The sequence below is a fragment of the Manacus candei genome, unplaced genomic scaffold (genome assembly GCF_025592945.1).
Source record: "Manacus candei isolate 608988 ecotype Guabito, Panama unplaced genomic scaffold, ASM2559294v1 h1tg000050l, whole genome shotgun sequence".
NCBI classification, from domain to species: domain Eukaryota; kingdom Metazoa; phylum Chordata; class Aves; order Passeriformes; family Pipridae; genus Manacus; species Manacus candei.
Window position 1 is genome coordinate 4025066 of NW_026138098.1, and position 27932 is coordinate 4052997.

Consider the following 27932-nt stretch of genomic DNA (forward strand, 5'->3'; position numbering starts at 1 on the left):
GAGCCTCCAAGTCCCCTCTTTGCTTAGGGAGTGGTGTGTGTTGGCAGAAGGACACGTGAGCATCGTTAATTTTGACATATTCGTGACTCTGCAGGTTTTGAGTTCATGTCTCACGTCTCCTGACAGCTCAGGATCATTTCAGTGCCTCTGACATGTCCTGAGTTAAAATTTAAAGGGAAGCTGTCACTGTTTAATGTAGCTGCAAAGTAAAATAAACAAACTGATAAGATTTCCTGTTAAGTGGGAAGATGCTTCAGACTATACTGAACTTAACTAGAATCACACTGAAACCTGGCTTTTTTTGGTGCTTCAAGGTTTATTTTAAGCTTTTTGATAACAGACTTGCTTTGCTTGGCTCTGCCGTGGTTCTGCCTCTGAGCAGTCCGTGGATCAGCTTGAAAGGTGTTGGCTTTGAGGAGAATCTTCCCCCAGCTTTCTCTTGGTGTGTAAAATTACACTGGTTTCACACACACATTTCTCTGTCAGATTTGTGTGGGGGTATTTGCATCTATGTGGAAAACCTTTATACTGCTCGCTTTTGCAGACCTGGGAAGAAAACAGAGGTTTCATTAGAGTTTCATGAGCAAATTGGTAAGTACTTGGGCACCTTCCAGTGCCTAAAGGGGCTTCAGGAGAGCTGGAGAGGGGCTTTGGTCAAGGGCCTGGAGGGACAGGACAAGGGAGAAGGTCTTCCCACTGCCAGAGGGCAGGGTTAGGTGGGATATTGGGAAGAAATTGTTCCCTGTGAGGGTGGGGAGGCCCTGGCACAGGTTGCCCACAGAAACTGTGGCTGCCCCTGGATCCCCATCCAAGGCCAGGTTGAACAGGGCTTGGAGCAACCTGGGCTGGTGGAAGGTGTCCTTGTCCATGGCAAGGAGTGGAAGAAGATGATCATGAAGGTCCCTTCCACCCCAAACCACGACCTGTCCCAGCCTGTGGTCAGAACAATGACAGGAACATCACGTGGCTCAGAAGTGCATTTGTCCCCCTCGGGGTGCTCCTGCAGAACTCTCCTGTGCTCCACGTTTCACACCTTGTGTAGCCAAGTGTAAGGATGTTTCTTCAGGTTGTTGACTCTTGTGTTTTGTTTTTCTTCTCTCTTAACCATAAATAACCTTTTATAGCATTGCAGCATCTCAGCCGAAGTTCCTAAGAGGAGAAAAAAGGAGATTCTCTTGCTGTGAAGAAAAATACCTGTGGATTCCCCTCTGGCAGTATTATTCCCACTGGTGGAAGCAGAGAGGGCTGTCTCTTACTTATTAACTTCCATCAAAATTGGATGGGGAGATAATCATTGTTCACGAGGGACAGAAGGGCTGGAACAGGTGAAAAATCAAGGTGTTACTTGGAAACCCTCCTCCAAAGGGAGCAAATCCTGCACTCCACGGGTTTGTAAGGCAGGGAGGGCAGAGGGTTGGGAAAGCTCAGTTGACACGAGCTCCAGGCTCAGTGAAGTGAGCACTGGGAGATTGTTCTCCTTACTTTGAGAGAATTTCAGGTTCAGCTCCCCAGAGCAAGTCCTGCAAGTGAAGATGGATGTCAAAGCAGGTCAGCTGGATCCAGTAAAAGAGCTGCCTTCAGGAAAGAAGGGATCACCACAATCGCATTGGCTTCGGCGTGGGTGGGTCAGGATTAAATCCAGGAGTGGGCTGTGTGCCAGCAGAAATCTAGGAGGTTTTTCCACCTAGGAAAGTAGATTTTTTTTTTCTTCTCTCTGACCTTTAAACAAGATACTAACTTGGAGCTCTTTATCTTTTCTCTAAGCGTTGTCCAGGGAAAACAAAACATTATTGCCTTTTCCAGGCTTATTAGGGAAAGGTGCCTGCTGAGCTGTGCAGAAGGAGCTCAGGGATACCAAGGCTGGGAAAGCTGCTGCTCTGCAACATTCCAGGTCGCTGCAGGGTTTTGCATTAATTATTTCCATCTCTCCTGGGATCCTGTGGTGCCAAGCCATGCTGGGGGCTCTGCTGGCACCAGGAATCTTGGTACTCACCTATACCGAAGAGAAGAGTTGGTTATTTCCCTTATGTGGATTTGTGTACCTTGCATTTATTTCCTTTGGCTTTATTGGAGAAGGTGTTAGGAAGGGTAGACCTGAAAACCCACAAGAGACAAGCCATTAGAATAAACATACAGGTGTTTTGAAATTCTTCCATTATAAGCAATATGATTTTTTTTTTTAAAAAAACACTTCCACCAAAGTTATTTTCCTGCTCAACATTTTGCTTTGGGCAAATGTGGCTTTTTTTTCCAAAGGAGGAAAACCAGTACTGCTAAGACTTTTCCCTTCAGAAGGCCCATTTCCACCACGGGGATTGTTCCTACAATTTTATTTTTTTTTTTTGTGCCAGTTTGTGATTTCTGACACATTTTCAAGAGCAAGAGGCTGCTGTAGCTGTCATTTTGGAGGTGTGAGCGGGAATCATTGGTGATCTGGAGCACTATAAAGGAATTACTAATTTTAGCCATAAATGGAGTAATCTTAAATAAAATGTTCATATTCAGGACTTCTGGGAAAAGTTGATTAAATGGAGTGATGGCACTCCAGTGCTGTGGCTGTAACTTTCTGGTCTGAGCAGCTGAAAGGCAGCATGGGAGGCACTGTTTGCTATTCCACAGGTTTTTATCTTTAAGCCTGTGGAGAGGTTTGAATCATGGAAGGGTTTGGGTTGGAGGGAACCTTAAAGATCGTTGTCAGTGCAATAATCCAAGGCTTTGGTGTGCAGGAAGATTAATGCTTTGCTGACTTTGGGTATATGAAATGAGCTGTCACCTGCTAATAATAACTCCTAACGAGCTGATGTTAAATTTAATACAGCCTGAACATTTGAAAGAACAGAAAGCTGAGCTTTCCAGGAGTGTGCATCAGCCATGCAGTGAAGTGGCAATCTGGATTCCCACTGAAATGAAACCTTTGTTTCATTAAGTGCCTTTTCCTCTGATATCAGAAATGCTCAGTTGCACATTGAATCCATGGTGGATCTTTTGCACCCTCAGAAAGCACGAGGAATGCGATATCCCTGCTCCCAAGGGCAGTTGGGTAATGCAAGGATCCCAGGGAAACCACGGGGAGTTATTTTAGCAAGGAACACAGTATGGAATAGGAGACAGCTGCACCAACACAGCGTCACAGCTGCAAAACGGGAACTGCCTCCTCTGCCAGCAGGATTATAGAATGTAGAGAGAGGATGGAGAACACTCCTACTCACTTCAGCAAGGAAGACCTCTGGCTCTTTTAATCCTAGATCCTGCCTTGAATTTTGAAGGGCCATACAATAAATCCCTGACCAGGAAATGAAGAGATAGTTTGAGCAGAGGGACTAAGGGACTGAGCTCCCATGGGGTGCCCACCTCCTGCACCTCCACAGCCCTCACACTCCTCATCCTCTTGGAGAAGTGCTGGTAAAGTGGGGTGAGGGATGTGCCAGTTATCCTTATAAATGCTTATTCCAGGCATCTCTGTGGAATGAAGGTTGTTATTTTAGCTGCAGGTTTCTCACTGACTCCCACCCCTGGTCAATCCCTTGGCTGGGTGGAGGTGACTGGGGTGGGGTTGGCTCTTGCTCTGACGTTTATATGTGGCTGTGAATTGTCCAAATCCAGATGAGGTGTTGGCTTTGGCACGTTTAAGGGATCTTAACCCAGGGAGACCAACCACAGTGCCTTTCCCTAGGAAATAAAAATGGACATGTTATGATGGATGTATGAAACTCAGTGCTGCTCTTCTCATTTTCAGCTGCTCTCCCAGAGCTTGCTAAGCAGGGAAATGTTTGCTTGCCGAGCTGATGATTTCAGACTAAAATCCTTAAATCAAGCTTTTATTCCCGAGTTCAAACTCTGCCTGTTGAGTCTATCTCCAAAAACCTACCTGTGCCTTGCTGCTGGAAGAGCAGGGAGCCTGCGAGATAAAGGAGCCGGTTCTCCTGCGCGGCAGAGCAGGAAAAGGCGCTGAGGCTTTAGCAGGGGTTCAGTGAGCACTGCTGTGAAAAATCACCCTGTAATTCCGGCAGTTCGCTCCGAGCCGCTCACCCGTGGAGTGGAGGAGCCGGGGAACTTCTCAGTTCATTTATCAAAGCACTTGCAATTCAAAGCAGGTGAAGCACTAAAAAAATATCGAGCAGTGAGAGATCACTTCTGTGGCGCGTGTAGGTGCTTTGTGTACGATCGATGGGGACGGGATGGGACTTATCCTGGGCATTACTCCTCTGCTGACCTTCCAAGGAAGGTGATTGATTTTTGCCAGGCTTAAAAAACAGCCTTGGCTTTCAGCGTTGTGGGAAGGGTCACTTCAATAACAAAAGATGTTAATGGTGTGGAATTAAACCCCAGGTTTTCGACGGGCTTGCCTCCTTCAAACAGTGGTTTCCAGACACCAGGAGCTCCCCGTGCCAGACCCAATCATGCAGTAAGTCCCTCTGTAACTGGAGTGACCACGGTGGATGAGGCAGAGCCGTAGGACTCCTTTGATCTCAGGCTTAAGCTGACACGGGTTCCAGCCTGTATCAGCGGAAATCCACTTTTGTAATACCCAGCGTCGCATGGAAAGCTGAGTGATTCCCTTTATCTGGTTGTCCCAGAAACTCCACCATGGCTTATTTCATCCTTTGCTCTTGGGAATCACAGCTGAGAAGTCCCTCCTCAGCAAGGGAAATGGGTCAGAAATGGTCGCTTATGACTTTTCTACTTGGTTTGAATATTATTTCCTCTGTTCCATTGTTCATGGCTTTGTCATTAAGTACAACTGTTTTGGTTTTATTTTGCCATTTCGTGGTTGGGTTTGATTTGTGGTGGGCACTACAAAATTAGAAGGGATGGGGTGCTGAATGCAGGACAAGGGCTCTTCCTCCCTCCACCCCTGGCCTGCTTTGTGTGTGAGAGACTTTGCTGTCCCTTCATCCCTGTTTTGTTTGAATGGTCCCTACTTTGAAGAGCAAAAAATCTGTCTTTGTGAGACCTTGAATTGGGCAGGCCCTTCCTCTCTATTGTAATACATATAATAAATGTCAGGCTTTCAATTTCAGTGTTCATGCAACTGTAATGGGATTGCAGCAGAAAGAATGGGGGGTTCTCCTGGTTGTAAAGTGAGGGAAGGTTTTATTCCCAGCAGAGTACAGTGGTTGTGAAGAAGCAGAGCAGCAGCTCTCTGAAGCTGTTTTAACAGAGTAAATGCAAATGAAGACAGAACGATTGTACTTGAGCAACCACTGAGTGCAACTTTCTTCAAGATCACAGAATGGTTTGGGTTGGAAGGGACCTTCATGATCATCTCCATGGGCAGGGACACCTTCCACTAGCCCAGGTTGCTCCAAGCCCCGTCCACCCTGGCCTTGGACACTTCCAGGGATGGGGCAGCCACAGCTTCTCTGGGCAACCTGTGCCAGGGCCTCCCCACCCTCACAGGGAAGAATTTCTTCCCAATATTCCATCCAACTGTGCCCTCTGGCAGTGGGAAGCCCTTCTCCCTTGTCCTGTCCCTCCAGGCCCTTGTCCAAAACCCCTCTCCAGCTCTCTTGGATCCCCTTTAGGCACTGGAAGGGGCTCTTAGGTCTCCCTGGAACCTTCTGTTTTCCAGGCTGAACACCCTCAGCTCTTCCCATGATCCGCTGGCTCTTGCCCTGTCTGCAGCCACTGGACCAGCCTGTGGGCACTGCACAGGGATCTGTTACCAGCTCTCTGTAGTTTGAAGCTAAAAAACAAGCTGCTGAATCAAACTAAATGTGTTTTTCAGTCTTAACCTAATCCTTTTAAAATCTTTATTAATGCAAATTAAATTCAAGTCTACCTGTTCATTTTTTATTTCCTCTTAGACTTTATTTCTAATTTGTTTGAAAGAGCGAGTGAGTCTTTTAGGACTCATGATACCTTGGTTCCCTTTCAGAAAGCAGCAAATCTTAGAGTTTTCCAACCTATCTTTTTTCAAACCTGTGAGTTTTCATTCCTTTTTCATTTAAAATACTTTCACAATTTAATTTTAAATGGTCTGTAACAAACCCCAGTAGCATTTCCAGCCAGAAAGAAATATGTTATGTGTAACTCAGAAGGGGAATTCTGCTTGCAAAGTGATGGTTTTTCACCAAGGTGGATCAAGTAGGAGCTCAGCAGGATGCTGGTGCTGAAGCACTTTGCTCATTCTTTGAACTGTCAGACAACTGAAGGCAACAGCCTGAGCTTTTAGTGGCAGCAAGAAGGGATTTCCTTCTAGTTTTCCTCTGAAAACTGTCACTCATGCAGTATTTTCCAGCTTTACATAGTTTGACTTGTATCTGCTCCAAAACCTGGTTAATTCTCTTATACTTTTATAACTTTTTCTGTCCCACTTGCAGAGAACAGGAGGGTGACAGCTATTTTTTGCAGGGGACAGATGCTGCCCTGGGAGTGACAGAGTCCCCCAGATCTCCCCGGAGCAACCTTCCCCTCTCAGCCCTGCTGCTCCTCAAGGATGAGCCAACCAGCTGCCCATGCCAGGGAGGGCACACAGCTTGCCTCCTGCTTTCAGCACAGGTGATGGAGGGGGAGCTGTTGGCCAAGGGCCTCATGGTGACAAAATCCACTCTGAGGGACCTGGAAAGCCAGAGGTTTTTCCCTTGCTCTGTGCAATTTTGTTTCTAATTTTAATTCAGCTAGTTGCTTCCTAATCCTGGGAGGTGCCAGGGGGATGCCCAAGGGGGCACAGGGACAAACTTTTTAGCAGGGCCTGTTGTGATAAGAAAAGGGGTGATGGTTTTAAACTGATGGAGGGTCAATGAGATATAAGGAAGAGGTTTTTTACCATGAGGGTGGTAAAACATTGGCACAGGTTGCCCAGAGAAGCTGTGGCTGCCCCATCACTGGGAACATTCAAGGCCAGGTTGGATGGTGCTTGGAGCAACCTGGGATAGTTGAAGATGTCTGTGCTCATTGCAGGGGAGTTGGAACTAAATGAGCTTTAAGATCCCTTCCAACCCAAACCATTCTGGGATTCTATGAGGCAGTGGGATGCCCTTCCTCACACCTGAGGCTTTTGGAGCTTTTTTCCCCACTGTGGGACTGTCTGAGGCCACCAACAGCTTCTCTCAAGCCAGTTTTTTTCACAGAAACCCCCCATCAACAGCCTTGTGTTCCCACACAATGAGGGAAGGAGGGAAGGCTGCTCCTGCCCAAGCCATGATCCTGGATGTGTGCCACGTGTCGGGGGGAGCAGGTGTGATATTTGGCATCAGAGGCTCCAAGTGTCCTCTTTTCCAGCATCGAGCACAGACCAATCCAGCCTCCCGCCTCCATCCCCATGGAGGACTGAGAGGGGATGTGCCAGGTCTGCTGAGAACTTGGCCATTGCCCCTGACTGTGGCCATGGCACTGCTGGGCAGGAGCAGTGCCTGCTGTGCTGTGAGGGATTAGGGATTAGGGATTAGCATCTCCTGGACACATCGTCCTGCTGATCGTGTCCCAGCTCCTGCTTCCCAGCACAGTCACAGCGTCACAGAGCAGGGAAGGTTGGAAGGGACCACAGGAGGTCACCTCATCCAACCTCCCTGCTCCAGCAGGGAGCACCTTACTCAGGAGTGTGTCCAGGTGGATTTTGAACATCTTCAGGGAAGAGAAGACTCCACAGCCTGTTCCACCTCTACATACTAAAGGTGTTCTTCCTCGTGTTCAGGTGGAACTTCATCCCAACGGCACCGACACACGGAGTCAGCCTCAAACACTGAAACTCAGCCCTTTAAAAGAAAAAAAGAAGGAAAAAAAAGATCCTTTTCTTTAAAAGTCTTCCTTCAGGATTTGTGGCAGCACCTGTGTGGAAGCAGAGCAGACCCTGATTTTCCAAGAAACCCACTCCTGCTGATGGGGGACCGGTGTGTTTGCTGGAATGTGATTTTTAAAAATCCTTGTTTTGAGTGCACACAACAGGACTCACCTCCATCAACAACCAAAACTGTGCTCACACCTACTGAGCCCCTGGAAGAGCTCCCAGGGGTGTTTGGGGGCCCCAGGCACTTCTGCAAGGATGGCCATGGGTTTTCCAGAGACATCCTGGCAGTGACTGGGACTCATCCTTGGGGAAACGCCCCCACCAGAGAAGGGGAAATGGTGGTTGGGGTATGAAGTAAGAAATGTGTCAATGTGCCTGCTCCCAGGGATCAGGGCTGCCACTGTGACAGAACCTGGCACCTCCCTCAAGCCTCTCAGCCATTGCTCCCCCAAGCCAGGCTGGAAAAGGACCTGGGGTTGCTGGTTGACAGTGGCTGAACATGAGCCCAGGTGTGCCCAGGGGGACAAGAAGGTCTTCAGTGAGGGTGATCTTACTCTCTGCATATGCAGTTTTATTCCAATTGCTGCAGGTCCTCGTTGTGCCTTTCTCTTTTTCCTTTAAAATGGGAGATTTCATTTTTCAAAGAAATCCTGTGCAAAGGATTGGACTAGATGATCATTGTGGGTCTCTTCCAACTGAAAGTATTTTATTCTACAGAAAGGGGGGTGTTTTCTCTGATGCATTGACCAGCAGCAGTCAGAGCACTGCGTTTTGGCAGAGTAGTGCCAAGTGAAAAAAGGGATTTAGTTTCTGAAAGAGGAGACAAAAGACCAAGAACACCTGCACATCATCTGAAAAAAAGCATATAAACGCTGTAAGTTGAATGCCCAGCAGTGGCAAACTCCAGCCACATTGGCAAGTTCATTAGATGTAGTGTTTCACTGATACAACACACTTACCTGTCAGAGCTGGGTAACTGGTGGCTCGGCCCCTGACCTGACAGAAGCCACTGGTCTGCCTCACATTTGCCTTATTTCTACTTTTTTTGGCAATGATAATTTTTAATACCTTTGAATAATTCTTAGCTGCAACTGCACAGTCATTGTGGGGGGGAAATGATCATCAAAACGTCTCTGATTCGAACGCCCTGTGCTTTTTCCCTTTTCCAGAAATACTCGTGCAGACTGACACCTGCTATTGTGCTGATGCTCTTTTTGCTTCTTCAAACTTCTCTGGTGATATTTAATCTACTCTTTTTTTTTTTTTTTTGGTTGCAGTTACAAAAGGCACTGACTCAAGTCTTTCACAGTTGTCACTTCAAAAATGGATTCAGAATAACAACAAAAAAATGTAGGTTTTTTTTTTGGGGGGGGAAGGCAAGAGAACACGAAAAGTACCAAATAGAATAAAGTTAAGCAAAGTTAAGCATAACTTCTTAGCAGGTGCTGGAAGAGCAGATCAGCACATTTATCACCCCTTTGGAATCCACACTACAGGATGTTTTATGCAAGGGTGAGACACAGGCAGTGTTTGGGAAGAGCTGGTGTCGACAGTGTGCTGCGCTCCGGCCAAAACTGTGCTTTGGAATGGTCCCATCAATAATGGAATGGCAGTGAGGACGGAGAGCTGGGATGAGCAGGAGAGGTCCCAGAGGAGAAGCAGTGGGTCCTTGCCGGGTGCTGGCTCTGGAGGGTGCACAGAGCCGAGCGTGGCCGTGGCAGGACATGCCGTGGCACCCTGCCCATCCCAGTGTCTGCCAGCTTATCTCCCAGTGAAATGTAATGTGCTGTTTGCCATCTGCACAGCATTAAGTGACCTACCCCCTTTTAAATCAGAGACTGGCTTGACAACTGCTGTCTGCAGCAAGGCTTTGGCTGGCTCCCCTCCAGGGGAGGCTGGAGCAGAGCAAAGTGCCTTCGTGAGGGAGATCCACTGGTAAAAATGGGTGAGGGTTTTTTAAATTATGTCCAGAACTATTAACATCATTTATGTGCTAAAAATCCAAGCTGCAGTTTTTTGTTTTGTTTTCTACGTTTTATTAAAAGCTTTGGAAAACACTTAGTGAAAGTGACTGTGAAGTATTTTGAACCCCAGGGGATGGGAAGTGTTTGAAGACACGAGGACTGAAGGTCGGCTGCTGGGACAAGGTAAGGTCCCTACGTCACTTGGCTCGTGTCTCATCAAAGATATGTGCACATTTGTTTTCAGAATGTGACCTGACAGTCTCTGATTTCATAACTGGAAGGACAAGTGAGCTACTGAGTCCTTGGGCAACTTCACTCAATCTCTTTTTGGAGCTCCTTATTTCTAATAGACTGACCCAAACCATCCCATTGCAGATGGAGTAGATGATGGTTGTATCCTGACATCAGGGGTTTGGCTTTACTGGGCTGCCAAATAAGCACAGCACTTCTATTAAGACAGGCTGAGCTCATTGGGGTAGTTCATCCTGGAGAAGAGAAGGCTCCAGGGAGACCTGAGAGCCCCTTCCAGTGCCTAAAGGGGATCCAAGAGAGCTGGAGAGGGACTTAGGACAAGGAATGGAGGGACAGGACAAGGGGCAATGGCTTCCCACTGTCAGAGGGCAGGGTTAGATGGGACATTGGGAGGAATTCTTCCTGGTGAGAGTGGTGAGGCCCTGGCACAGGTTGGCCAGAGAAGCTGTGGCTGCCCCATCCCTGGAAGTGTCCAAGGCCAGGTTGGACGGGGCTTGGAGCAACCTGGGCTAGTGGAAGGTGTCCCTGCCCATGGCAGGGGGTAGAACAAGGTGGTCTTGAAGGTCCCTTCCAAACCAAACTGACTCTATGAAATGCAGTGCCCAGGCATCTTGTACAGGTCCATACCAGCCCCTGTGGCTTCCAGGGAGCTCCAGCCACACACCTGGGGAAAAAAGAAGGACAGACTGTGAAGTCCAGAGCCTTTGCTGATGAGCCATGTGCAGCAGGACTAGGGCCCAGGAAACAGTTAAAGTAAAGGGGAGAGAGAGCTTCAAACAGGTGAAAGAGTCATTGTTGCTACTGGCAACATCTCTGGATTGCAGAGTGTTTGATAAGATGTGGGAAGTCAGGGAGGAGGTTGCTTCATCCATCTAAGGGTACCGTAGGATGGGAGTGCGTCTACCACCCATTTTAAGCTGAGCTCATTATAGAATCTAAACTGGCTATTGATCACAAATTTCCTATTTAAACCATTTTGAAAGAAAAGCCTTTTCAGTCCACAGTGAATCTTTCCTGCTATATTTTCAGGTTAATCCACAGTTTTCATCCTTTATGAAAAATCATGAAGCACATTTTCTCTCTCTTAACACAGTTCTCTCTCACTTGGAAACCTTCTCCATCCCTTCTATTTTCCAAAGCAAAATAATTAAAATCAGAGGTTGTTTTGCATCCCAATGTAGCTATTTTTTTAATGTTAACTGAAAAAAAGGCACAGATGATTTTACCACGAGAATATTTTAACACACATGCTATTTCTCCCCAAGCAGGGTAGACATTACAGTAAAAGCTTTCCTTTCTTCTAATGGGTTTTCTGAGCTTCCTGTGCTCTGGGGTGGTACCATCCCTCTGGATTTTCCCTGGGAGCCAAGCACTGAGCTCAGTACTGCCCCAGCCCCTTGCTCTGCCCAGCACATCATTTCTCCCATCCTGCTTTCCCCTCTTTCACTGCAGCACCAGCAGCTCATCCCATCTCCCTGCTGAGTGTTCCCCAGCCCCAGCAAGGGGATAATAATGCTGTGCCATGCATAAGGATTAATATTTTAAAGTGGTTTGAGGTTAAAGAGTGTTACATGGATCTGATCTGTGCTGTTGGAGGTCAGCAGAAGCTTTAGGATAAGGATGGCGTCATAGCACTTTAAAAAATAATTATGGTTTATTCTTTTCAAATCCAATTATTTTCCAGAAGAACAGCGAGTAGTTTTAGTGTAATGGCCATGGAAGTCGACCACAAGGCATGCAAGCCCTGGTGCCTCACAACACGTGGATTAGCTCTAATGCCTTCTCTCCTCAGCACTGAAATGTCTGCTTGCAGAGTAGTTTATAGTAAGCTCCGCGCTGCATAAATATTAAAACATATAATCAGATGATTTCCCCACACATTATATTTTCCTTTCCAGGGATGATTTTTACTGGCAGCAGTGGCACAGCATGCCATGCAGCCAAACCCAGCCCACGCAGCCCCGGATTTGTCCCGTGTAACTCATGTCATGTGCTCCTGTGGCTTGGACATCACCTCCTGCGTGGGCACCCCATTTTTGTTTGCAGATGAATTCCCAGGCACAGACCAAAGCAGCTGCCTCTTTGCTGCTCCTTAAGCCACACAGAGAGACTGCCCATCTGTAGGGTGTGCCCTAAGGTTGGGTGGCAGTAATTTAGTGCTCTTTCTCCTGCTCAGTGCTGTCCAGCAGGGATCTGCACCATTGCCTGTGTGAGGATTGACATCCAGGTCACGCCACACAGCTGCAGGTGGGCACCAGATGCTGCCTGGCTGGAGTTCCAGGTGCTGCACATGTGCAGCCCAGAGCACCCTGGTGTGCAAGTCCAACTCAGGTTAAGTGGATCCATTCCTGCTTTTATCCTCTAAATGAACAGGCAGCCCCGGCCCTGCTGGTGTTCGGTGTCATTTTGTTGGAACATGTTGCCTATCACCTTATGGAATGTGCTGCATTATTCATCAGGGAGGTTAAAAACTGGAGGAGCCATTGTTGGTCCTGTTTAAACTCTCTGTTCCTGCGACATTGAAAGGAGTGGTCATTACCTGTCTCCTCTTTCAGGGTAGATCCAGCTTGCTGGGATGCACATTTCCCAGGAAGCTCTGCAGGACTCCTCAGGGCCAGGATGATTTATTTATAGGAATGACCTCACTGCCACTTTGAAGACCGTCTGCTGACATCTGTGCACTGTAGAGTATTTGTGTCAAGAAATTCCCTGTATTTCTAGTTCCCTTTCCAATTTGAAAAAGTTTTTGCAGTGTGCTGTGCTGTTTGTTAAACTCCAGAGTAAACCACTGGCTGGTCACAGCTGAGATCTGTTCCTGGCTCACTCGGACCACTTGCTTGTTTTCCGTGCCCGTATTTTCCTGTTCCTTCTCCAGATCCAAAGCCCAGCACTGCTGACCTGCTGCATGGAGCAGCACTGCTGTGTCTTCCTGCAGGCTGCTGTGGGATGCAGCTCCACAGAATCCCACAAATCCCCCCAAAGACACACCCCTTGTGCTGCTGCCCGGCTGCATTCCAAGTATTTTCACCAATTAGGCTGGAAATGTCCCCAGGGTCACCCAGCATTGCTCAAACCTGCTCTGATTGAGGCACATCACTAAAGTGGAGGCGCCTGATCCACGATCCATGGGCTTGGCCACGCAAACCTCCAGGCACGTTCTTGATGAGCAGGAATCCCTGTGCTTTCCCGGGGCAATGTGACTGTCCCTTTTGTGTCCTATTTGTAAACAGCCAGGCTGGGCTCGCCCAGAAGGGTTTTGTTTGTACCCGCGGTGCGCCGGGCTGTGAAGGGCTTTAAATAGCTACTGACAATTATTTTAGGACTTTGAACAGGGAAAGAGCTAGTAGATGTCTTTGGAAAAGGTCTGATTGATGCAGAGGGAGAGGAAGGAGGCGTGGATGCAGCGGGATGCACGGCTGCCCGTGAACGGTGGATGTGCAGTGAAATGACTTTTCTGACCACTAGTGTGTATTTGGGAAAGACAAACTTAACGCTGAAGCCGTTGAGCTATTTCTCCAGTTTTGGATCTTTGTTAGTTATCACATTATGTGGGTAAGAGCAGAGAGAAAAATAAATTACCCTAAAACCCATCACTGAGTTTTTACCCCGGCAGGGATTACAATTTGGCAGCCGATGCTCACCTTCCTTCTCGTGAACCTCAGCGGTACCAGAAGTCCCCAGGCATCTGACAGACACGGCACATCTCCCTGAGACCCTGCACTGACCCCTTCTGTCCAGGCTGAGTCTCCCAAATTCCACAGGCAGCCCCTGAACAGTCCTTGCACTAAGCCTGCCCCACACTGGGCAGAGCAGAAATCCAGCCCAGCGCTGCTTTAGCACGGCACCACAACAAAATATTAAAATCCCCCACGGAAGGATGGGAGATCCAAGCAGATGCCACGTTTCAAGCTTCAGCTTGATGTGGCTGCAGAGAAACACCGAACACGAGGCAGGGGATGGTGGATCCTGTTGGTTCCATGTGGGAATAAATACGCTCCTGCCTGGCACAGCCAACCTCTTAACAAGCTTCTGGCTTCATGCAGGGAAAATGGTGATCTCAGCAAAGCAAAAGCCTTAAAAATGTTCCAGGAAACAACTGTTTGTTATTCATAGGGGGAGAAAATGGGACAGCTGAGGGAGAGCAAAGCAGGAGGATGTCGGGTGGCAGGAAGGCTTTGGGGATGTGATGGTAGGTGGCACGGACACCACATGGAGCTGCAGGGAGGGCTGGAGTCTGACCTGGAAATCATGTGGCCTGTGCTGATGCTGGCAGTCACTCGGGCTGCCAGCCAGGGGAACATGGAGCTCCAGCCTTCACTGGTTTATGGGGTGTTTATTTACAGCCCTCCTGTGAGCCAGGTTGTTTTCCAGCCTGATTTCCCAAGGAAATCCCGCTGCCTGTGGGTCACTGGGCTCACTGCTCTGGCTGTGGGGTGTGTTGCCCACCTCATGTGGCTGGTGGACAGGGAGATGCTCAAACCACGTGCAGTTCCCAGAGGTTTTGTGAACACCAGTGGTGGGTGAAGTGACTGTCACTGCTCTCCCAGGGATGGATCCATCCCAAGCAGCAGGCTCTCCCAGCTCCAGAGCAGAGCATGTGGAAGAGCAACCAATGGCATTTGTGTGACCACCACCAGCACTGCCTGTAAGCCAAGCCCCAGCTGTTGCCCCTTTGTGTGAGCACCACTGATCCCTCTTGAGCACAGACCCCAAAAATCCAGGAGGAACATGCAGTCACTCATCACTGCAGCTGCCTGGTTAGGGGTTAGCAGGTCTGGATCATGCTTACTTGGAAACTGGCTGCTGTCTGAGGGACAAAATATCTTGCAGCCAGACCCAAATTTTGTGAAGTGACAAGGACTTGTCCCGGTTTTGTCCCCCATCTCCCCACTCTGTTCCTTCAGGACTGTGTTGGTCACCTGAGCCATTTAATGCTGTTTAATCTGCTTTGGAACACGGGCTCTGATGAATACTTCATCCCATCCACAGGTTTCCAAATGATAAAGGATCTGTCTCAGAGAGGTCCCTTTGATTTATTTCCAGGTACTATGTATTCTGCAGCAGAAGCTGAGATGGTCCATGACCTCTAAGACATTTGAGTAAGAAATGACAGCAATGTTCCATTTAGATGAAGCAGATATTGGCAGCTGGGCTGGAAACTTTCTGAGAATGAGGTGAACTAAACAGTTAATAACTTTTAAAGTGTCATAATGATGAAAGGACTATTAAATCCTGAAGAGATGGGACCGGGTCTTTGACCTTATCTTGGGTTAATTGTCTTCTCTGGAGATAGTCCAGGACCTGATGTTTTTCACAGGGCTGTTCAAATGGTTTGTACTTGAGCAAAGAGAGAAAAACTACTGAGCTGCAGTTTGGACCAGGGGTAGGAGTTATCTGACAACCTATAATTTGGAATCTCTGAAGCCTAGGAGAGAGCAGTCCTTTTAAAGTATCAAACTGGTGGCAATTCCAAGCTGGGACATCATGTGCAGTTAGGGAATGGAAATTCAGTCATGCAAAACAGCTAAACATATCAACTGCTAAAAGAGAGCCTGTTTTGTGGAAGAAAATAGGGAGGCCGAGCCTACAAATGTGTCCTCTCATGTTCTGCATGAAGTTTTTGGAAACTCCCATTTACACAAAGCAAAGGTTAACCCCTGGTTGGAAGAATCCCTAAAATGCTACCCTGTTCCAGTTCTTCCCAATGTGTCTGTGTGGTTAAGGGTTAAACCCTGAAACCCTTTGTCAAGTGTCTCCTTTGAATCAGGTAAGTTGGACTTGGAACCTGCCTTTAAGCTCTTCATCCAGCCTGTTTCTGACAATTTGTGCTAAAATATGTGACTTAGGAAAATTTTTATTACCAAAAATCCGAAAGCAGATTTTTTCCCCTCAGTTTGATTTACAGAAAATATCAAAGTGTTAAGTGTGGCCTTGACCACACATGTTAACTGATGGGGTAAACAACGGAAGATTATCTGACTTGCCAGGGGTTGTCATGACCTACCACAAGGTTTGTTTGAGCATTTTGCTTTTCACACTTTGTAATTTTTGGTTTTTCCTTGCAAAGCCATATCTGTACTTAAGAAAACAGAAGCACAAAGGCGCCCAAACACAAATGTGAGTGTACCACAGAACCCCCCTCACCAAACCACAGTTCCCAGCTTCACACAGCTTTATAAGCTCTGCTCATTTCAAGCCCTACGTGGGGTTTCCATAGGGTTTCCCCATCTATAAACAGAAGAGAGGGGAATTTTCATCCTTGTAACAAATATCCATTATTTTAGCTTCTGGTCCTCACAAGCACTTATCTAACATTTTTTAATAAATCCTGATTTTTATTTTTTTTTTTTTTTTTTGTGCCAGGCCTCATGTTTCTTCCCCTGTGCTGATTTTTCATGCCTATGCATGATTCATTTAATCTTTCCCTAAAGAGCCTAGGGAATTAGATGAACGAGGCAAATTAATAAACTACTGTAGCCATGAGACCTCTTACACTTTCCTTACCAAGTACAGTACATCATCCTTAACTCAGATTTTTGCCATTCTCGTGGCTGGGTGGCAACTGCCCACCAGGATGCTGCCAGCTGGAGCAGGGATGGCTGTGAAATGCCACAGGGATTCGGTGAATTTGGAGGCTGTGCCCAGGGTGCTGAGACGGTGGATGGCCACGGGGGTGCTCTGCTATGGCTCAGGCATCGAGGTGTGTCAGCTGCTCTGAATCCCTGCCAGGGAAATGCACTGTAGAGCTGGAGATTTTATCACAGACCATTGTAACTCGACAACAATGAAGCAATTAGAGCTTGGACCTGAGCCTGCAGCTCTTGGAAGTGTGACTATGACAGGCCTCACCTTTATGGGGACTAACAGCAAGGTTTGGTTCCTTCTGCTGTGGCTTTATCCATCAGTCTCAAAGTGACTTACCTCCCCACAGACTTGGTATAAGGTTACTTTGGGGCTGTGCACCCTTCTCTGAGGTTCTGAGGTCTTTCCCATCACCAGGCAGATGGAGATCAGAAGATTACCCCACCCATTTCCACGTCTAGGTCAGTAAAAAGCACGCCCAGACTTTGCAGAGGGTCAGTTTAGGAGCAGTATTTATGTGTTCCCTCAGCACTTCCAGCCCTTTGGCTGGGGTGAGGTGGAGAATGACCAGCTCAGGACTGTGGGATCTGCCTCCAGGAGATGAGTCCATGCACTTGTGACCGTGCCTGGGCTGTGGTGGGATGGATTCTGTGTGCTCTGGACAAGCTCACACTCCAAGGCAGGGCTGTAGACCATGATTCTGGTATCGATCTTTGTTTAATATAATATATTAAAGCAATTTGAACAGCCAGCACCTGGTAGTGCTCTTTGGCAGGCAGCCCACGCTCTGGGGAGCATCATTTACTGACTTCTGCTGTGCCCAGCCCCTGCCTGCCCCCCCAGCAGCTTTGGGAGAGGGACAGAAACTGGGAGGGACTGGCAGGGCAGGCAGCAGGGAACCTCTGGCTGAGCCCACCCCCAGACAAGTCTTCTCTGAGCAGCACTATTTTATCAGTACTATTGCCTTTTCTAGTGAGCTTTTTCCTCTGTGGTGGCCCACGGATGGGATGCAGAGGGAACACCAGGGAAGGCTGTGTTCTGGCAGGCAGCTGCTTTTGCAGCTGCAAGGAAAGGAAAGCTAAGAGACAAGGGATGCACAAATCCAGATGAGATTTGTCTTTTACTTGTGGCCTCCTTTGTAAGTGCACCTGTGTCTGCCTGGAACAGTTTTAAGAGACACAGTTCTGGGAGCACAGGGAGGTGGGACAGAGCAGGGGCTCCCCTCTGCCCCTTTCAGGGTGATCTCAGAGAACTTGAAGGCTCCTGACCATGGCAGTGATGATGTCCTGACTCCCTCAGTTCTCTGCTGGCACAGGATGTGGAGGTAGACCCCTCGGAAACCTGGAGATGGCAATGCCATGGAGCATCTGCTGGGAAGTGGTGACCTTGGCTGTGGTTTAGTCAGACCCTAAAGCTTCACCCATCCAGGCTGGAGACAGAAGCATTTGTCTCACCAGGGGGGGTAATTTCTGTGCATCCTTTAATCTGGGAACCCCACCTTTGTTAGGGAGAACGGATCCAAGCACCTATGAGCATCCTGAAAAGGGAGCAGACTGGATCACTGTCTGGAGCTCTGGCAGGTTTGGGAGTGAATGCCTTCCCAAATTCCTTTATAAGCAGAATTTTCTAGTTGTTTATGTCAGTTTTGCCATGTGTAATCTGTTTGGCTTGCCTGGAAGAGCAGCAGGACACTAATTAATTAATGATCACAGGAATGACTCACTTTCCTTGTGCCCTCCTGTGGCACCTTCTTTGTCACAGTCGGAAGCAGGAGCACAGATCCTGTTCCAGGCTGCTCTGGCCTGTCTCCTAGGGAAGCAGGTCAGCAAAATAGGAATTTACAAAGGCCATGCAGCGTCTGTCACTTGCCCAGTGTCACCACAGAAGAAGCAGTGTGGTGTGAGTGTGCTGAACACTCAGTGTTCCTGAGGAAAGCTGGGAATGTTGAGGTTTTCATAGCATGGGGACTAATGCTGCCTGTTTAAATGAAGAAGGCAATGGCTCTGTAATTAGTGTGATGTGACTTCCCAAAAAAAAAGGAAGCTGTTTGCCCTGGTCCCAGGGCAGGCTGGGCAGTAGGGCTCCTACACCAAGGAGGATCCTACATCACCACTGCTTCCCCCAAAAGTCCTGTAGAAGCTCCATTGCTTGTACAACTCTGCATGCAGGAATCCCTAAGGGTGAGAAATCCTACCAGGGTTAAAATTCTCCCCCCACCCACAAGCTGTGGTGTAGTGAGAACACAGAACTTACATATCATTTAGGACAAAATAAAATCAATCCAGATTTGGCCACCTGGTCTGGAACAGGAGAGAGAAGGGATGCTGGAGAGGGGGGAGAAGCTGCAACATCACCATGCAGGGGGCAGTTTTATTTGCAGATGGGCAACAAGCTATTTGTCGTGGGCAGATCCCTTCCCTCTGAGATTATCCCAAGCTGCCTGTCATCAGATGGGGCTGAATTCCCCATTCCCAGACAAGGCTTGGTCATATCCTCTTATGACAGCTTAGAGTCTGTCATTACTGTTCATTACCACACTGACAGAGGATGGCAGGGCCCGTCCCTGCTGCCCTGCCTGCAGCTGACACAATGGATGATGGATTGTCAGGAAACCCTGCTGCCATTAGAAATCTTTAGAAATCCTATAGGAAAAAAGCCTCTGAAACTCAAATCCACCACCATCACCAATGTCACTGTGCCAAAATAAAACACATATATATTTATGTATATAAATATATTTTTTTAACTGAAGGGGCAGATTTCCACATAATTTAGCACTCTATTACAAATCTTGCAGAAAAAACCCCTCTGAACCCCAAACTCAATGTCATTGTGCCAAAATAAAGCATATACATAGATATTATTTTTTCAAATGTTTTTAATTTTGTATTTGGGGTTTTTTTTAACTGAAGGGAGTGATTTCCATGTTTTAAAGAGAGTGTTATAGGAAAAAAGTCTCTGCACCCCAAACCCACAACCCATAATGTCACTGTGCCAAAATAAAACATATATACATACATACATATATACATATATATACACATATATACACATATTTTTGACTGAAGGGGAAGATTTTCATGTTACAGCATTGAAAACAGACCAAGGAGGGGCTGACTGAACCCCTTAGTGCTCCCCTGTATATTTTTTGTTCATGCTACACTACGTGAATGTAAGATAAAACATCACACAGCTTCCTTTGGCCTCTGGCCAGGCAAAGGTTGGAAAATAATCCCCTTTTTAATGGATGCCTTTATCCATCTAGCATATACAAGTTTAGCCAAGAAGGATGTGAGCACTTCAGGGAAATTGATGTCCAGTAAAAGAAAAGCCCCACTACATCCTCTCTTATTTTCCTAAGGATATTATGGAGAAACTTCAGCTGAACTGGAAGCAGGTAATGCAACACGGATCTCAGCAACACATCGAGGTGAAAGCTAAACTGGATGTTTACTTTCCTCCCACTTCCACCTGTGATCCATAGCTAGGAACAGAGAGTCAGTTCCCTATTTATTTAATGGGAGATGATAGAATATCTCAGGATACAGCAGCCTATGTCCTGCCAATTCGCAGAATAAACAGACAAAATATTTCCTGGGGTTGATTTGTAAGGAACAGCTGCTCTTTAGGACGTGGTAGGTATCTTTCCCTCAAACTAATTCGATCAGGACTTGAAAAGCCCTCCACAATGTAAATACTCAACAGGTCAAGCAGACACTGCAGCTGCTCTCTGAGGAAGGCTTGAGTTATGGAAACAGGGAAATTGCTGCTCCACAGGAAGATGGAGTTGAATGTTTCCTCTGGCTTGGGAAGTGTTGTCACGATGAGGGAGAAAAACAGAGCACCCAAGGAAATGGGGACCACAAGGAAGGGCAATTAGTGACTGGCTCTAAGTGCTTGGTATAGAGGCCTAAGGACAATTACACAGGAGCAGGACTCATCTTTTAAAAATATTCTATATAAGGAGACAATGTGCCTGAACAACAAAACACCTTCCTTCAACATTGCTTTCCCATTTTTTCCCTTCGTCTCTTCTTAGTCATCATTTTTGTGGCCGAATGTTTTAATTTGTCACCAAATGCAGGTTTCCATCCATACCAGGTAACTTCTGTTGTCTTTTCAGTCTTAAAACTATGCAGTGTTTTTGAGACCACTTATTTAAAAAAGGCATTTAAAATGAAGGTGGTTCACTGCATGTAACCCCTGAGAGAGCTGTCAGGAGGGCAGCATAAATTACAGCCTCTTCTACTGACCATTTGCTGCAAGGAAGATGGAAAAAACCAGCATGCAGATGATGATGAAAGCCAAGAGCATTTTTCAAAACTCAAGGTCTTCACGCTAATAATAAAAAATTTCTTGTCTCTGCTGGGGGTGACCTTGCAAAAACCAGCTTGCCTGTGTATCTCAAAACATCAGGACTAAATTAGGCCTTCATAATGTGAGTGTAGTCTGAAGTAGACTGTTTGTATTCCCTGGAGGGGTCAGTGTGCCTGGGATGTAGCTTGTTTAGCCTAGTTTAGATGCAGTGAAACGTGCTCAGATGTGTTCAAGTGTGGTGAGCTGCACATGTTGCTTTCTCCTTGCCTTTAGAAGAGAGGACAGCTCAGAGCAGCTCGTAGGCAAAGTGGCTGAGGGAGAGATGGCTGCTGGGTGATGAGTGAAACACTTCCTTTTAGATGCTCTCAGGACAGTTTCCAAAAATGCAGATGTTGTGGTAAACGACAGCTGATTTGCACAAGCTCATGAGTTTCAGCATATTTTTGAGCTACACTGAAAGTGCTTCCAAGTTTTCCAGGATGATGAGGAGATGACCTGGACCTGATGGAATGTAAGCCCTGTATTATGACGAGGCGTCCTCATCTCTTCAGGGTCCATCTCTGAGCCAGCCATGCTGGGCTCCCTGGCTTGGACCCTGGCGACCTTAGGAGATCCCACAGAACTTTAGAGAGCAAATTCCAGAGCTTCTGGATGAATTAGAAAAGCCCCAAATTCTGTGATAATTTTAATTTTTGTCTTAAATAATAGTTTTCTTTTTCTGGCAAGTCTTCAATACTTCTTCTTTCATAGAATTAAGTATTTTAAACTTTGGCAATTGAAGCAGAAAAGAAACAGTGGCCCTTAATCAGCTCTAGTTATAGACTTGGATAAGAAATATCAATTAGATTTTTGTCATGGCCCTTCCAGTTTTAGGCTGGAAGAAAAGGAATCCAAAACTGTTCTAGGTTAATAGCTTGTGTTTCTAATCCATAATCTCTTTTATTTCACAAAGGCTCACCAGACTTGGGACTTCATGATCTCTACTCTGTTATCTCTCAAGGAAAAACAATTAAATGAAACTTTATTTGGGTTTACAACACTGAAAAGAGGCAGAGCGTACATGTTTTGAACACAACGAGTGCAAAATCAGACTACTTATTAGAAAAAAGAATAATCAGTGTCAGTCAGACCCTGATCTCCATCCTTGGAGGGACTCAGGATCAACACTACAAGGCCCTGAGCAATATGATCTGAGCAGGCCTTGTCTAGACCGTGCTTTGGCCAAGAAAGGCTGGACCAGGTGTTCCTTGAGGTCGCTTCCAACCCGGTATTCTGTGATTCTGTGACATTATCTGGTACACATCTAACACCAAAACTGTGTAAATCTGTAGAAAACACCCACAAGTACATAAAAATATTGTAGCCAGAGCTATGGCACAGTCACCTCTGAGATGGGCTACTGCAGCCACGCATGCAGCTGCAATGCCTGATGGCATGGAAAGAAAAGGAATATTTAGGTATTCTGCTATAGGAGAAAATTAGCTAAACAGAACATAACTACCCAACATGTAACCCAGAACACAGATGCCAATATTCCTTATTTTTCCTGGCCTGTTTTAGGAAGACTGTGATTACTACTAGAGGTAAGGATGGTCTGAGTGAGCTTAGTGAGAGCAAATCTACTCATTCCCCTGTACTAAGCTGGGATATTGATCCAGCACTGGCCCAGAAAGAGGTGCCTTCTGCATTGTGGAACTGGCAGTCAAAAACATCAGGACAAAAATGTAACCAGTTTGTTTATTTTTAAATAAGAACTTATAGAAAACTATATTTGTGGTTAATTTTTTGTCTTCACTTCTAGTTTCTGAACCTTCAGCTTGCACTGAGGTTATATTTAGTCCATATTTTATGCTTTTCTGTGGTGTCTTGAGGATTAGAAATCTACTTTGAAAATAAGACCTCAGAGTCTAACTTAATCACTTGACTCTGGAGGCAGAAGGTCTAGGACTGGAAGCAAATATTCCAAGACAAACATAAAAATACTGACAGCTGACAGAACTGCGATGTAACAGTGTTTAACTGAGAAGGTCTAACAGGACCATATGCCGAGGCAGCCAACAGCTCTAAGGGGAAGTCAAAGTCCAAGGGACTTTTCTCAAGGGGTTCTCAAAGAAGACGAAGCTATTTTGATTTTGAGCAACACACCAGTGAGGCCTTATTTGCAATGTTCTCTGAGGTGAGAGGAAGACAGCCAAGAAATGAACACGGTTCAGCTTCAGCGCCGTGTGCTCCGAGGGAAGCCCAGCTCCACTTGACCCCTTCCCTGAGTGCCCAAGGACAAAGTGAAACCTCTTGAACACTGAACAATCCAGGCAAGACATGCACTTGGAATAAGAGAATGAAAATTCAAAGCCAGCATGGCAAGATAAGAGAAACAGCAGCAAAATGAAAGGGCAGAACTTCTGTTTCTTCGGCAGAGTGGTTGGAAAGCGCTAATCCAAACATGTATCTTGCTCCATTTTAAAAACAGTCTTCCTAACATGATGCAAGTGATCAGCCTCATTCATCTGAACAGCCGCCTTCTGCTTCTGACATGTGTGGCCTGGACTCTTAAATACTTCATATCTACTCATCATACTCTGCTTCAGGCCAGCTCTAATCTACATCATCCAGGCCAGTTTGGACAGAGCTTGGAGCAACCTGGTCTAGTGGAAGGTGTCCCTGCCCATGGAAGATGTTGGAAGGAGATGATTTTTAAGGTCCCTTCCAACCCAAACCTCTCTGTGACTACATCATCAGTTGTGTAATAACTATCACTAATATAGTCAGTGTAATGTGATTTTTTTATACTGATCAAATCTGGCGTGTGGTCAAAGGTCCAAATCTGGACTTTCTCCCTTTAAGGGGCCTTGGGTGTCTGCCCAGGCCCCTTGACTGTAGCAGTTGACTTGGCAAAGGCACATACTGTGGGAAATCTTGGGGAACTGGGCTATGTGGAAGCCATATCCAGGAAGAAAAGCACATGAATCCTCCTGTGTCAAGGATTTCAAAGGTTCCAACCCCAGCAGGGGAACGTGACCTTTGTGAGACCGAGCAGCTTCACCAGCTTCCAATTATTCCAGCAGGAGCTCAACATTTTGCATAATTTTGTAAAATTGGTTTTATTGATTAAGCTGAATTGCATTGGGCAAACATAAGTCAGCGGCTCGCCCTGTCTGCTGCTGTTGTGCTTGGCCAGTAATGAGATGTACAGACAAATGATTACACATGGATCTGGCTGGCTTATGACATCAATCGTTTACTCCTCAGTTAAATACACTTCTGAATTCTCTAATGCTCAGTCCTTACTCTGACCTCTGCAGAAGATCTAATTCCCCATAACATTTAAGCAATTTCAGCTGTATAAAACCCAAACATACAGTCTAAACTGTCCTTTTATGTTAAAGCCCTGTAAATTCAAAGCTGTCCCTGGACATGGGCAGCTCCAAAGCTGCCTCCCCTATAGAAGTGGAGGCTTTTGAAGCTCAAACTTTTTTTGGAGATGTTAGGCAAGATGCAGTTGAGACGTGGTTGGAAAAATGAAGCAACACGTTTCTGTATTTCTCAGGGTGGCAAGGATTATTTGGGAGACAACAAATGTATTTTTCATATAAAAGCAGAAATATGAGTTACAAAAAGCCTGTTTATAAGGCTGTTTACCTACCAGATAGCCACGTCAGAGCTGTCAACCGAGAGAGGAAAGACAACAAATTAATGACCTCCTGCTGCTCAGTGAATGTCTCAGCTTTGCTTCAGCATCTTTTTGTGCAGTGGGAGGGACACAGTGATCCCAGACAATGTTCTAGTGCAATTATTTTATTCTGCTTCTACCCATCACTTTAACATAACATACAAGAAAAGAGGCACAGCAGCTTTTGTGAGGCCTGACACAAGTAAACAATAGTTGCTCAAGGTGCAGTTACTAAATTATTTTCTTTTAATGTTGGAATAAAAGCAATCAAAGAACTGTCCTTACAGAAAAGTAATCTAGTTTGAAAATGATTTATTTTTTCTATTCCCCTCATTGTATCTGTAAATAAGGCAAAGCACTGTGAGGTATTCTGCTAGATGGATTTTTGCAAGATTAAAAGTAGATATACGATTGAAAGCCACTTTTTATGCAGTAGTTGAAGCTGCCTACTTGTGATGAGGAATGCTGGGAGAAGGTACAGACTTTTTACAGAATGCACCTCTAAAATATATTAAATTATATTAACAATAAATTATTAAATTATATTAAATTATATTAAAGTAAAAAGAATTAATGGCTCAGGCTAGGCCTGAATTGGAATAAAAATCTATTATCTTCCAAAATTCATGACTTCCGAGAAAAACATCCTTTCCACATTTTAATTCCAGACTTGTGTATTCCTTATCTTCCTGAGTTACCATCCGAGGTGTGCACTAATGGCTTTAAACTATCCCTAATATTCTTTCACCATCCTGCTGAACCAGGACTGTGGCAATTGGCACCACTCCACGGAGTCTCACTCTCACCTGGTTTGTTTTCTGGTTTTTATTTGAGCCGTCTGTGTTTAATCCCAGATCTGCTCATAAAAGGGATAAGTCTCGATGAATAGGTAAAGGGAAAGGCTTCCGAGACACAGAATGAAAATATCCAGAATCCTTAAGCAGTCTGTCGGTGGATTACGTCAACTCAAAGATAGATTTTGCTCCCTCTGGCTCATCAAATAATCAGATTAGCTGGTACTGATTATGCTCTGCACGATGGGCTGTGTTCTGTAAACCAAACACAGAATGTCCCTTCTCTGTTGCCTCGTGTGCTCCTGGGGAGCACTTATTTATAACAAATCCCATTTTCACTTTCGCCGACCACTAGTGGCTTTGGCTCAGAGTTGGGGCATATTAATGCCACCTGATAGTGCTGTCCTGCTGCCCCCGAAGCAGAAAAATGCCTGAGTTTTTGCCTCTCAGCTCCACAGCCACTGAGTTCAGCATCTGTGACTTTTATACGACGTTTGGGGAGGGGCGATGCCATCGAGGGGCTCACAAAAGCCGGTAGCCAGAGGAGGAGGCTACCCAACCCAGCATCAAAACCAGTGGCTGTTCAATGAATGGGGTATTTTCATCTCTTCCAGCCTCAGCTGGCAGTGTTGGAGCAGTCAGTGTTACGCTGACCTCACACTTCATTTCCTGATGGCAGAAGAACTTCAGAGAGGTTCTGGGGCTTGGTAGCAGTTAAATCTGTCAGCATTGAGGACAAGAGAGATGCTGGTCATTGCATGGAGGAATCCAGCCTCTGTAGGCCTGACATTTCCATAGAGCAAATAGTGAATGGATTTTACTCCATTTTTGTAATGGATTTTTGTCTCAAGTCCTCAAAAATGTCTCATATGTCCCTGAAGGGACTCAGGCTTCTGCATCCTTTTATAGTTGTGTTGTGACTTGTCACTGTCGTCCCTCATGACTTTCTTTAGGAGCGTATTCAAAGACCTCTCTGCATTTTCCCGTTTTATTTTTCTTTTCCCTTTGTTTTTCCCTGTCTCAAATTTTCCTTAGTTCCCTCTCTCCTTTTCTCCTTTCTGTCCTCCCCCCTGCATTCTTTTGCTGTGACAAACCTGCTGATGCATGTTTAGAGCGGCGGCAGCAGCCACGCTGTGCTCACCATCTGGGACAGGCAGATCCTGCAGCCTCGTGGAGCCTCCAGATCCATACTGAATGCACATGATGGATTACAGCCACCTCATCTTCTCCCAGTTTCCCGTTTTTCTCCATGTGTGTTGCCTTTCTGTTGGCCACAGACTCCTTCCCCTGCTCAGTGTCTGCTCAGCTGAGGCAAGTTTCTAAGATTCCCTGATCATATGGCTCAAACTCTTCAGCTGGAAAGGCCTATCCTGATGGATTTACTCTGTCATCCCCCTCCTCTGATCCATGTGGAACCAGAGAGAAAGCAAGAAAAGTATGGAGCATGTGGAAGCTTTCAATCCAAGTGCTCCCCACTCAGAACTTTTTTCTTTTTGCTGTTGATGTACATTTCAAGGTGAGGAGATAACAACTCAGAAGAGGCTTCTGGCATGTTTCCAGGTAGTTTTCCTGAGCTGTATTTATTTATTCTCTATCTCTCCTAGCTATTTTGTCCCTAAACAATCACACACACAGTATCACTGTTTGGAGAGCTGTGAGGGGATTCTTGCTGGACCCATGCATAGACAGCACTTTTGCTGTAGAACAACAGAATTGTTTAGGCTGGAAAAGCCCTCCGAAATCATGGAGTTCAACTGTTCCCCCAGCACTGCCAAGGCCACCACTAACCCATGTCGCCAGTGCCACATCCACATGGCTTTTAAATCCCTTAAGGAATGTGACTCCACCACTGCCCTGGGCAACTGTGCCAGGGCTTGACAACCCTTTCCATGCAGAAATTTTTCCTCATATCCAACCTAAACCTCCCCTGGAGCAACTTGAGGCCATTTCCTCTTGTCCTGTCACTTGTTATATGGAAAAAGACTGACACCTGTCTGGCTCCAACCTCTTTTCAGGGAGTTGCAGAGAATGAGAAGGTCCCCCCAAGCCTCCTTTTCTCCAGGCTAAGCCCCCACAGCTGCCCATGGCAGGGGTTGGGAATAGATGGTCTTTCAGGTCCTTTCCAACCCAAACCATTCAGTGGTTCCACGATTATGCCTTCTCTGACCTCATCCTTGCCTGGAGAGAGGGGATAGTGATCTAGCTATAGCTGGATATTTTTTACATTTCAAACTAACATGGGAAAAGGAGCCACAAGTATGAGATTTACTGGGTGTGAAGGCTGAGGCTGACTCAGAGAGAGGATGGGGAAATCAGTCAGCCATTTAAAATATCCTGTTCTCAATATCTCCAAAACATGTGCTTCCTTTGGATTTTTGTGCATGTCTATTCTTCACCCTTCATCTAAGTGTCTCACTTCAGCTGCAAACCTTTCTTGCTCATAAAGAGCCTGAAAACACAGAATAAAGCAGGGTTTGAGGAGGGAGTTCTGCATATTCAAAGTTCAGCTAGTGAGAAATAACCATCTGGTGAGCACGTACATCCCTGCTCCTGGATAAGCTGAGGATGAATCTCCTAATGGGAGCCGGCGCTCTGTCTGAGAGCGAGGAGTTACCAGGGTAAAG

The 27932-nt window shown here is 46.3% G+C and overlaps 1 long non-coding RNA gene across 1 annotated transcript in view; it reads left to right on the forward strand.

Moving 5' to 3' along the window:
* The window catches only part of LOC127477212 (uncharacterized), a 629249-nt gene that overhangs the window by 470413 nt on the left and 130904 nt on the right, over positions 1 to 27932 (forward strand). Inside the window, exon 2 of the long non-coding RNA XR_007906888.1 lies at positions 10377 to 10464. This is a non-coding gene — a long non-coding RNA (uncharacterized LOC127477212). The remainder of the gene's footprint in view (positions 1 to 10376; positions 10465 to 27932) is intronic.